Source organism: Manis javanica, chromosome 12 (assembly GCF_040802235.1).
Source record: "Manis javanica isolate MJ-LG chromosome 12, MJ_LKY, whole genome shotgun sequence".
NCBI lineage: Eukaryota > Metazoa > Chordata > Mammalia > Pholidota > Manidae > Manis > Manis javanica.
This window is the reverse complement of record NC_133167.1, coordinates 92,501,452-92,514,385: the sequence shown is the minus strand read 5'-3', so window position 1 is coordinate 92,514,385 and position 12,934 is coordinate 92,501,452. Positions and strand designations below refer to the sequence as shown.

Below are 12,934 nucleotides of genomic sequence, written 5' to 3'. Positions count from 1 at the left end.
TTTGACTCTGGTTAGGACTGGAAAGTTATAAGAGACAACTGCATCAATCTAACAATGAACCAAGCTGGATAAGATACAAAATCATAGTTGTACGGAATACGTTAGAGAGCTAAACATACAAAGAAGCCTGATGAACTGAAGTCCAGAAAGTAATAAGCCCTTTGCAGAAGTGAAGGAACACACTTGCCTTCATTCTTGATAGAGTGTTAGATAACCCACCATAAGCAGCAGGAGGAAAAGCCAGCTGAACTTGTTGACAGTGAAGGTCATGAATGGGCTGCCATAAAAGAGTAGAATTCTGAAGATTTCCAGCTGAAGGCAAAGCAGAAACTACCTCTGACCCATGCAAGTCTTCCCTACGGGCAGAGCAACTTTCCCATCCCTGCTGAAGGCTGGGGATGGGGAATGAGAAACCTACTTTAATATAGACTCACACAGGTAATGGTAAAAGGCTGGGAGAATATATCATGCTAACACTAATCAAAAGAAAGCTGGAGAGGTTATGTTAATATCTGAGAAATAGATTTCAGAGCAAAGAATTATTACCTAGAGATAAAAAAAAAGGTCACATTATAATGATTAAGGAATAAATTCATCAAGAGGGTTCCAAATGATGTAAAACATTCCTAAATGTTTATGTGCTTAATAACAGAGCTTGAGTACACATGAAGCAAAAATCGATGCAACTTCAAGGAGAACTAGACAAATCTATAAATATTGTCAGAGATTTTAACACTTGTTTCTCAAAAAGTGATGGAACAAGTAGACAGAAAGTCAGTAAGGACAGAGAAGTGAACCACACATCAATCAACTTGACGTAATGAGCATTAACAGAACACTCTCCCCAATGGGGGAATGCACATTATATTCAAATATACATGGACCCTTCACCAAGAGGAACCTTATTTGGGGCCATGAAACATATCTCAGTAAATGTAAGAGATTTGTATCATGGAAGTCTGTTCTCTAACCACAGTGGATTTAAATTAGAAATCTACAAAATGTCTGGGAAAAATTCCCAATTACTTGCAAACAAAATAACACACTTCAAAATAACCTGTAAGCCAAGGATAAAATAAGAAAGTATTTTATAATATAATGGAAACACAATATAATAAAATTTGTGGTATGCACCCAAAGCAGTGTTTAAAGGGAAATCTAAGTGTCCAATGAATACATTAGAAAAATGTAAACTCAATGATTTGAGCTCCCATCATAAGAAACTAGAATAAGAACAAATTAAGCCCAAAAGTAGGGAGAAGAGGAGAAATAATATGCAGAAATCAATGAGATAGAAAACAGACAATAGATAAAAATCAACAAAGTAAATGGTTTAGTACAATTGACGAACAGATTAATCAAGAAGAAAAAGAGTGAAAACAAATTACTAATATCAGGGATGAAGAAGAGGAATCATGAAAGATATTTAAAGGCTAATAAGGGGATATTAGAAATAATTTTATACCAATGATTTTAATAATTAGATGAAAATAACAGATTTCTTGAAAACCACAGCTTAACAAAAGGGACACTAGAAGAAATAAAAACCATAAATAATCCTACACCTACTAAAGAAATTGGATTTATAATGAAACACTGCCTCATAGACAACCTATGGACTCAAATGGCCTCACTTGTAAATTCCATCAAATATTTAGTGGACATATAGTACCAATCTTATACAAATTTTTTATTCCAGAAATCAGAGCTGAGGAAAATACTCCCAACATGGTTTATGAAGTCAGTATGATTCTAATACCAAAACCTGGCAGATACTACCTGGAGAAGAAAGTAATATGGACACAGCCATATGAACGGAGACACAAAGAAATTCTTTCAGAATATGAACAACTCAAATCCAGAGTACCTAAAAATAATCATACATCATGGCCCAATGGTTAATTTATCATTCTAAAACTAATCAATGCAATCCACCATATCAACAGACTGAAATGAAAAAACCACATGCTCATCTCAAAGATGCAGAAAAAGATAATGACAACATTTAATATCCATTCATGATTAAAACAAACACAACTTAACAAACTAGGAATAGAGGGGAACTTCCTCAACTTGACAAAGGGAATCTACACAGCCCTACAATTAACATCATCCTTCATAATGAACGAATGAAAGTAATTTTACCCCAAAGATCAAGAACAAGACAAAGTCCTTTCAACATCCTGCAAGAAATCCTAACTGGTGAAGTAAGCCAGGAATAAGAGAAAAAAGATGTTAAGATTGTAAGGAAGAAGTAAACCTATCTTTGTTTTAAATTCAATAGGTAATTCCTAAAATTGAAAAAAAAATTAAAACACTGTAAGTGTATTACTGAAAAATTCAGATATAAATTCAAGAAAACAAATTAAGACCTTAAATATTCAGGAGTGGGGAGTGTTGGTGTAATGTACTGCTTTTTGCTTTATGAGCTTTGTAGTGCTTTTCATCTTTCAAAAACTCTATTTTACTTGATAAAAACATAAATTAAATTAAAAAGAAAAAGAGAAAAAGGCCTTAGCAGGCATTAAGTACGTTTATTCAACTTCAAGTTCTTCTTCAAAGACAATTTCTTTATTTAATAAAGCCTTTTCCCTTGACTATTTCCTTAGTAAATTACTGTTGACGGAGCTTTGCCCTCTTTGAAAACAAAGCTCGTGAAATCCAGAAGCACTTACAAACGCAAGCACATTTTCATTTATTAATAGAATGCAATCAAGGCTTGGAATAAAAAATAAAAATGTAAATTGTATGCATAATTAATGAGCTTTAAAATTGTTTTTCCCATGACAAGAATTCATTATTTTTGACTGTTAACCCCAAGCATCTATGCTAACACAAATGGTTTGTCAATAATACCTATGTACACATGGGAACATATATATTCATGGCTATTTGCGTAAATATCCATATGTATGTATACATTTATATCTATCACCTAGATATTTGCAGAAAAACAACTTTCAAGTATTTATAGTCGTATACTTTGTTTTTAAAACTTCATCAAACCAGAAAACTGACATTGTCTTTTGTGCTTATGATACCCACCTCCCCTTTTAGTACTGGTTCTCTTTTTGTTAATGTATGTTAAATGGGCACAGTCTGTTTGAGCGTCTTTCTGCGAGCAGGCATTCAGTTCATTCAAACTCAGACCAAAGGCAAAATCAAGAAAAGGGAAGAAATAATATATATTAATTGAGAGACGCAATACTCCTTCGGATCTGCTTCCTCGGTTCTTTGACTTGCCCTGCTATTTAATCATAAATACATCTATTGCTGCATTCGGTGGACAAAACCTACGGTCTCTGTGCTTTTCTTTGAATCTACAGAGATTGAAAAGTTGCCCCCAAATTCATTTATAATTAACATTTTACACAAGAAGTCAATAGGTGGTAGTTACTTAATAACTACCAAGATTTCAAGTGAAGCTTTCCATTAATGAGAAGCAGAACTATCCCCCAAGGGAAGTGCATGCAAAACTCACGGACTGTTTCTCAAGAGAAAAGGGCAGAAATGCAATTATGCACAGAAGATGTCTTTTGGAAGCCAATACCCTCTGCAGAGTGTTGACTGGTGTCCGGTGGGACCATTGTGAGTGGAAGATGCGGAATGTTTAGTCTAGCAAGTGCCACTGAAGTGGAGTTTGAAAGGCTCAACACAATATCCTTTGTGACCCATTTGAAAATAGAGCTTTTTAGCTTAGATGTCTTCTCCTCAGGGACTACTCAGTCTAAAGTAGGTCCCCTGTTGCTCTGGACCCTGTTTGGTTCTTTCCTTGCAATCATCACAGCTACTCCTGTTCACTTCTTCTGGTTTGTCTCCCTCCCTAGACCATAAGCTCCACGAGAGCAGTTTATCTTCTTCATCCCTCCTTGTCCAGTGCTGGGAAAGGCCTGGCAGGTACCAGGCTCTGCCTCACCCAGAAGATCTGATTCATAAGATATAGCCAGGAAAGTGATTAGAATGCATTGTTGTTTTTGTTGTTGTTTTTTTATTTAGGATCTAGACCTATTCTTTAAAGGTTCAGGGAAGGCTCATAAAGAACCCAATTGTCATAAAATTACTGATGGTGCCTGGCAAGGACTAGATGCCCATGCTGGCAGTTGCTTGTTTATTAATCTCACCTAGTATAATCAAATAAGTACCCTCTGGGCCCGAAAGTATTTGTCCTTATACACATAAATGGGAAGTTCTGATAGGTGTACATGGCCTGTGATTCATTCATCCAAGCCATTCCTATACTATGCCTTCACTCATTTCTTATTTCAATCATTTGTTTATTCTTACGTTCACGCTCTTTATTTGTTCACTTTGCATTTACCAAGTATTCATAGGCGCCTGGTGCAGTGTTACAGCTGAGACAGAAATCCTACAAGAGGAAGATTTGATGGAAAGCAGTGTGATTGATTAGAAAGTTCAATAGTCCCCACAAAAAAGTCTCAATGCATCATCACTCTCTAAAATATCTTTTCAGTGTGTTGCACTGCCTTAAAAATGAACCCAATTTTTAAAGAAATGCTTTATTAGCTATCAGGATTTTTCAGGCTTAAAATGTGCTATTGATCCATCTGGGCTGCCCATCTACTCAGCCAATGGAAAGTGAGGAATGCCCTGGTTTGTGCCACCCCTGCCAAGCTGAGGCCTTGAATCAAGCCTTAAACACACCCTAACAAGCTAAGAGTCCAAGTAAGTAACACACTCTGTTTAAATGTTACTTTCAGAGCTATGGACTGATATAGGACAGGGATCTCATGGAGGAAGGCGATTGTGTATCATTAAACCATGATGAAATTTGCAGAAACCTGGGGCAACTACAAATGATAGGAGAATATTATTGTATTTGGACTTCTAGGGACAGGTAACAGCTGACAATATCTTGTTAGAGGGAAACTATTCACTCTTTAAGAAGAGCAAACCTGGATTATTCTTCTAAGTGGGAAAATCCAGAAAAATAAATGTTAGCATGAAGCCTCAAAGCTGCGTCTATACACAGCCTCCTTTGGCCGCACAGTCAGAAAATCCATGCAAGTAGGAGGAAGAGGAGGCACAGTGGGTGAGGGGACAAAGTTTCCCCTTCTACGCTCAAAACCAGGTCTTGCTGTTGAACCCAGAAGGGCTGCACTGGTGGAGGCGGTAGTCCATAGCCGCAAAGGAAGTTCAGAGATTTGAGTTCTTAGCAAAGCTAGTACAAGCCTGACATAAGTTGAGGGACGAGTTGAGGATTTCCTCTTTGAGACTGAAAAGAAAATGTGGAAAAGATTAAGAATCTTTACATGAATGATAATTGTTATGATACCATAAAATATGTACTTAAAAGCGTGTACTACTAGATTAGAAACTCTTGGATTTGATTTCAGTTAAATGCAGAGAGACAGAAGAAGGGCCTACAACAGGTCAGCTACGGTGGTTAACCTGGTAGGCACTGTTCCTGCCCTCACGGCGCTTACTGTCCAGTGGGAGAAAGATATCACACTGTGTAACAGGAGAATAAGTCCCATAAATGAGGCACACCAGGTAACAACCTGCACCAGCCACCAGGTTTTCTGTGCCTATTGTAATGGTATGTGGCACGGGTGCCTTTTGGTGAGCTGCATTGTCATGCACTTGGCCTGAGTCCTTTCCAGAGACTTAGCCCCACCAACCTCTTCATTTTATCTTTTCACTGAAAGACATGATTTACAATTAATGTTTCCAGGCATTTCTGCTTCTGGGAAAAAGGAGACATATGTTTCCTTACTCCTTCCACTAAGTACAACTCTGAACCCTGGACATTGTACCTACAACAAACATAAGAAAGACTCTGAAAGTTGAAGAGAAGGCAGACCAGCTAGAGACCTTGGGACCCAAAGGACAATAAGATGGTAAGTTCCTGGGGATTTTGTTTGCTTGCTTTTTTCATAGATCCCAAACTTGGAGCTAAAGAAACCAGCAACCTGGAAACGCCCACAGTGTTAAGTGGCATGGGTGCCTTAGACGCAGATAAAAAAGCCTCCAGCAAAAGCCTTCTCTCTCTGCCGAAGGACCAGGAAAGGGGAAGCCTGGCATGATATAAACTTTTAGACAATAACTGTTTTACTCCAGTCAAACACCTCAGAAAGAACTGTGGCCCCACCAACACCCATGCCAAGGGGAGAGGCTGACCTTCCCCTCTGGCAAGGGTGTAATGCGGCACCCCAAAGCCCCAGCAGGTGGCGTCACGAAGACTGAGTAGGGAGCAGAGACTTCCACCTCTGCCGGGCAGTAAAGACTCCCCAACCCCAGCAGTATCAGGAGAGACCACATGAGGAACCTGGGCTTTCAGCAACACCTGGCAGAAAATGAGGGATATCAAATGAATAATATCAAAGGAGGCCTAGGGGAGGATCAGAACTCTCACTACCACCAAGCAGTGATGAGCCTATCCCCCTGGTAGTGCCAGTAGAGATCACATGGGGAACAGTAGCAAGGCATTCTCACTTCTCCTGACCAGAGGGCTCTCAGTAGATGCTTAGTGGGAAACCAGAACTCCCACCCTGCCCAACAGTAAAGAGAAGCCCTCCCTCCTGGGTGTCAGCGCAAACCGAGCAGGGAATTTAGACTTCTACCCCAACCCGGCAGTAATAAGGCAGCACCCCCCACTTTTTCTGCCTGAGCACTGCCCAAGAAAGACAGCGAAAACAGAAAGTTTAAATAAGATCCAGAGTCTCACGACATAATGTCCAAAATACCTAGTTTTCAATAGAAAAATCACTCAACATACCAAGAACCAGGAGATTTCACACTGAGTGAAAACAGACAATGAATGAATGTCAAGAAGACAGAAATGTTAGAATTACCTAATAAATAATCTTTATCAAACAAAGATGTTAAAGTAGCCTTCATAAAAATGCTACAATGAGCAATTATGAACACACTTGAAACAAACAGAAATATAGAAAGTCTCAGTAAAGATACAGACTCAGCAAGGAACTAAAAAGGACAAAGAACCAAATGGGGAGTTTAGAACAGAAAAATACAATAAACGAAATTTTAAAATGCTATAGGTGGGCTCAACAGCAGGATGGAGGAGACAAGGAGAGAATCAGTGAACTTAAAGTTAGAACAATAGAAATTACTCATTCTCCACAACAGAGAGAAAATAGGCTAGCAAACACACAGAGCTTCAGGAATCTGTGGGATTATCACAAAAGAAGTAACATTCATTTCATCAGAGTCCTGGAAGGAAAGGAGAAAAAGGTGGGGCTGAAAAAAATACTTGAAGAAGTAATGCCTGAAAAATCCCCAGATTTGGCAAATGACATAAACCTACAGATTGATTAAACCGAGCAAATCCCAAACAGGATAAACCTAAAGGAACCCATTTCAAGGTGCGTCACAGAACCAACTCAGCTGATGCCTTGATTTCAGATTTCTAGCCTCCAGAACTGGGAGGCAATAAGCCACTGTGGGTTCCCGCCACTCAGTAATGATACTTTGTTATCACAGCCCCATTAGCAAATGAATATAGGTGTAAATCTAATAACATATGGATAGGACTTGTATGCCGAAAACTGCAAAAAGCTGATGAGAGAAATAAAGATCTGAATAAATGGAGAGACATACCATCTTCATGAACTGGAATGCTCAACATAATAAAGATGAGTGATAACATGGGTTTAGTGAAATTCCTATCAAAATCCCAGTAAGATTTTTTGTAGATATAAACAAGATTATAAATTTATATGGAAAGACAAAAGAACTACAATAGCTGAAACACTTTTTAAAAAGAAAGGAATCCATTTATTTGATTTTACAACATTATATAGCTATAATAATCAAGACCCTTTGATGCTGTAGAAGGATAGACCCAGTTCAGGGGACCCCAGAAGTAGACCCACACAATATGCCCAACTGGTTTTTGACAAAGGTGCAAAAGGAATTCAATGGAAGAAAAATAGCCTTTTCAGCAAGTTGTGCTGGAGCAATTAGCCACAGGTCAAAGAGAAAGAGCTTGGACCTAAATGTCACACCTTATTTAAAAATTAACTGAAACTAGATCATGACTTAAATGTGAAATGTAAAACCACAGAACTTTCAGGAAAAAAAAAGGGAGAAAAATCTTCAGGATCTAGAGCTAGGCAAAAATTTCATAGAATTAACACCACAAGTAAAATCCATAACAGGGAAAATTGATAAATTAGATGTGGCCATAATTAGAAACTTCTGTGAAAAATCTTGTGAGGAGGGTGAAAAAACAAACTATAGATGAGGAGAAAATATTTATGTGATGAAGGATTAGTATCTAGAATATATAAAGAATTCACAAACTTAACATTCTAGAATAAGCAAATAGACCAGCTAAAAAATGGGCAAGGACATGAAGAGACATTTTATTGAAGAGGATGTACAGATGACAAATAAGCATATGAGAAGATGTTCCACATTGTTGTCCTAAGGATAGCAAATTTAAAACACATTGAAGTATCACTACAGACTTCTCAGAGTGGCTAAAACAGCAATAATGACAAGGCCACATGGTGACGAGACAATGCTGGTGTGAATGTAAAATGGTACAGCCACCCTGGAAAGCAGTTTAGCAGTTTCTTCAAAAACTAAACATGCAATTACCATACCACCCTACAGTTGCCCTCCTGGGCATTTATCCTAGAAAAATAAAAACTTACATTCACACAAAACCTGTACATTAATGTTTATAGCATTATACTCTAATGTATACTTTATATGAACTTGATATATACCTTGAATACAGTATAATGTACTAGGTCTCTTGCCTGCCCCTTGGATCTCAGCGCGGTGCTTGGATGCTTTCATTTCCACACCCCTTGCTGGTTTGGGCTTCCCTACCATTAACTCCCAAGTGGCACCATCTCAATGAGGCCCTTGGCCTGGTGTACATAGTGAGGTGGTTCTTGGAACCTTGGGCCTATGGTGCCGGGACATGACCCCAGCAACCACAGATGGCCTTTAAAAATGCTGGACTCTTTCCCAGCATGCCAGCATGTCCCTGTTATCCAGCCGAACATGCCTTCAGTTTCTTCAGTATCAGCACAGCCTCTGTGGTAAGGGGCTGATTCCTGCCCTCTACCAGCAGCTCTGCTGGTCACTCTCTCTGACCACAGCCTCCCTTAACTAAAGGCCTTGCTCCCTAAACTACATCGGACTGGACATATTAGCCCCCCTCTAACCCAGCAGCTGTCTGCAAACTTTCGGATAACAATACCCTACCAGCAAAGCAATTTGGGTCATGCGTGCCCAACAAATAACATTTATCTGTACTAACCTGTACATTGAGATGGTATTAAAAGAGGCCAAGACAAAGTAGGGAGTAGAAGTCCAGATACGTTTTCCTTTCACCTTTGTGGGTCACTGTGTCATATGCTGGGGAAGCCGTGGCTCTAACCTGCAAAGACCAGTGGTCAGGCATGTAAGTCCTTTTTCAAGGGCAGTAAACAGGTGCCATGTTGATATTGACCCTCACCCCAAAATTCAATGATGGATGAGCCTCACTTCCTTCCATTCTAAACCCACCATCTGGATTGGAAGCTTTGAAGGGTGCTCCATGTGTGAAGTCAGTATGTTTCTGCCTATTTATTAGTGAAGACTTAACTGTTTGGGGCAAAGAAAAACAGTACCATGGGAGAACTGTGAGGTTTAAGAATATGAATACAACTGTTTATCAAAAAGGAACAGAAGAAATGAAGAGAATGGTGGATTTTCAGTCTTCACAGCAAGGCTAGGCCTCTTGGTCATGTAGTCCACTTCACAGACAATAACACTGATGGGGGCTGGGAGAGAGAAATCCAAGGAAGGTTCTGTCCTCAGAGAACTCAGTAATATTAGCTCTCAGCTAATGGGAGCCCCTTAAAACATATGAGGCTATTGTTAGGCTGTTACATACTTACATTTCATGTATATTTTCTAGGAACCTGTTACCCAAAAGCAAGGACAGCCTTTGCTATCATTTCTTGTAAATCTTCACTAATTTGATGAGCAGCTACAATATCTCCTTGTTGTTGTACAACAACTATCCTTAGGACAAGTTGTGCTATCCTTAGGACAAAATCCCAAGGGGATTTCTTTTATTATTTGCGTGTTGAATATTTTTTCATATGATATTTTGCCATTTGCATTTCCTGCTTTATGAATCATCTGTTTATATCCTCTGTTCAACTGTCTATTGGAGTCTTGGAATTTTTTCTTGTCAATTTTATACAATGAGGATATTGAGATATGTCCATGTGTGTGTGCATGTGTGTGTTTTGTTAACCAGATGACATGACCTCCTATGAATTTTCAGCTAACTAGCTATTCTATTTTGGTTTGGGCAGGGGGGATGTCCAACCAAAATAAGCTTTTAAACTCAGCTTCATTCCAGCAGAAAAGGAAAGCAGGATTCGTAAAGCTGCTGAACAAGAGCAATTTCATTCTCTCTTGGTTTGAAAGAGATGCTTTTTTTCTCTCATGAAATAGGAACTTCTTTTCTACTTATTCATACAATTGTTCTCAGCAATAATAAGGAACTTCTGTTGAGAAGCAACCATGGACTAGAAGCTGAAACACTTCACTTCAGGACATTAAGGCCAATACAGTGGTTTGGTATATACAGGGTGTCTCAATTCTGTTCAGAAACACATTTTCAATCATTTTCATGAAAAGGGTGACAGCATCTGGGGATCCTCAGAGACTCAACATAACACCACCCCTAAACTCTGTTGTCTTTACTTGATTAAACTGGGCTGTTTCGAGATTATATTCCTGCGCGCCTGGTTCTGCCGTGGTGAACACAGGCAGTGAGCAATTCTTATTAAATTCCTGAGCAAGCTGCAGCCCGTGTGCCAGAAAGCAAGATTCTGTGACGTGTCCTCTGTTTGCTGCCTCCACTGTAAGAGTCACAGCTCAAGCAGGATGGAGGAAGAAGGACAGAGCTTCCCTGGGGAAGGAAATTGCGGGGCAGGAGGAAGGAACAAAATAACCCAGAACTTGGACTGCACTGCCTGGGGCTGGTGCATGAGAGCAGGAGATCCTCCGGCAGGTCCCAGAGCCAGGAGAAAGAACTCTGATTTCAGGCCACACCGCGGGAGAATGCAGCATGTGAGGACAGCAGCCTGGCGTGTATGGCAACCCCCTCATTTTTCAGTTGAGGAACACAACCGGGAGAGGTGAGGTGACCTGCTTAAAATCACGCGCACAGTGTGTGGGAGAGAAGGGCCATGAACTCTCACCCCCTGACAACACCATGTACCTCTCAAATATCATATCATTTTTCTTAAGCCATTTCCTTTTCACATTCTTTCTGTGGTTTAAAATGAGAATGGCAAGTTTTAGAGCCAGCGACACCTGCTGAGCACATAGAGGTTCTTCATGCACATTTACTGAACAAAGACCTCCCTCTGTGCTTGACAGTGAAGGCTTCAAAGCCAGAGATCCAGGCCTAATCTCTAGGCCAGGTGAGATTGGGTCTCATTCATTGTGTGACATTGGGAAAGTTATTCAGCCTCTCTAAGTTTCAGTTTTCTTTTCTGTAAAATGGGGATGATAATAATAGTACCTCAGAAGGGTATTTTGAGGAGTAAGAGAAGTCTGGCTTGCTGAACATTGCCATGCAAAGAAAGGAAATGAAGGCCAGAAGACTAAGCAATTTGGCCCAATGTAATTTATTCTTTAAGGTGTAACTCGGACTAAAACCTGAATCTCTGCGGATGAACACATAGTCTACAGGCACACACCTGATCATCTACAATTGCTCTCTTACAACACTAAACTATGTTTTCTACCTTTATCTTGCATCTACCTACCACTTTAGCATTTTATTAAAAATAAAAATAATAATAATAATAAAGGGAGAAATGTGGGATCCACATATAAATCAAGTATAAAAATCAAACGAATGTTCATATTTGACCTGATTGTTTACAGTTCATAATGCGTGATCAAAACCGAAAGTTTCTGTGATGACTGCCCTTGTACTGTTCACCATGTAAGAACTTACTCACTATGTAAGAATTCGTTCACCATCTAAGAACTTGTTCGTTATGCTTCAGAAGATTGGAGACTGACGAGAATTAGGCTTGAGATGGATTAATGATTGTGCATTGAGCATTGACTCCCCTATACAGAATTTTATTGTTGTTAACAACCATTTGATCAATAAGTGAGACACCCTCTCAAAAAAAAAACAAACAAAAAAAACCCTGAGTCTCTGGATGCTGGGTCAGTCTCCTTCATTCTACATTATCTCCTGTTCACTATGGCTTAGTTTTCAAGGGCCCGAGAAAGTCACTCATTAGAATTCAATAGCTTGAATTATTAAAGGAAATTTTGTAATAACCCCAGGAACCTATAAGCTACTGTAGTAAAATATTTCAAGGCCTGAGTTACAGTAAATCCTGTCAGGTCAAAAAAGACTTTTTAATAAATGCTATTGACAAAATACGCCACTGAAAGATGGAAGAGGGCATCTAAAAGGAAGACGCCGATGTATAACAGGACTGGAGAAACTGAAGACAGGCCACAGATCTGTGTGGTCTGGACAAACTGCTCCCTCTGTCTGCCTGGGTCCTTGTTCTGAGGGGTGAGGACTAGGTAATGGCTGAGAGCTCACCAGCTTAAGACAAATTAAAACAAACCCGGAATTAATCCTATAATATAATAAATACATATTATATATAATATATATTTATGATATAATATAATCCAAGTACTTTGTGACATTATTGAGAAGGATCCCTTGCCTCCAGGTTGAATTTGGGGAAAGAAATCTGCTTGCTGAGAACTGGCATAGGAAAGGATCTCAGGAAAGATACTCCATTAGGAGTGTCAGAGCTCCCACCAGCAATACTGATCGTTGACATTCTGCCTACTGGCTTCGTATCCTTAATGTTCTCCTCAAAGCTGTGTTCGGTAGCACCTACTTCCAAAAAGAAGCCAGCTTTTCTACTGTTACTACCGCAATAGAATT

The 12,934-nt window shown here is 39.4% G+C and overlaps 1 long non-coding RNA gene across 1 annotated transcript in view; it reads right to left on the bottom strand.

Moving 5' to 3' along the window:
* Positions 1-9,265: 9,265 nt before the first annotated feature.
* LOC140844814 (uncharacterized) overlaps positions 9,266-12,934 on the bottom strand; it is a 209,633-nt gene continuing 205,964 nt past the window's right edge. Inside the window, exon 3 of the long non-coding RNA XR_012123310.1 lies at positions 9,266-9,376. This is a non-coding gene — a long non-coding RNA (uncharacterized lncRNA). The remainder of the gene's footprint in view (positions 9,377-12,934) is intronic.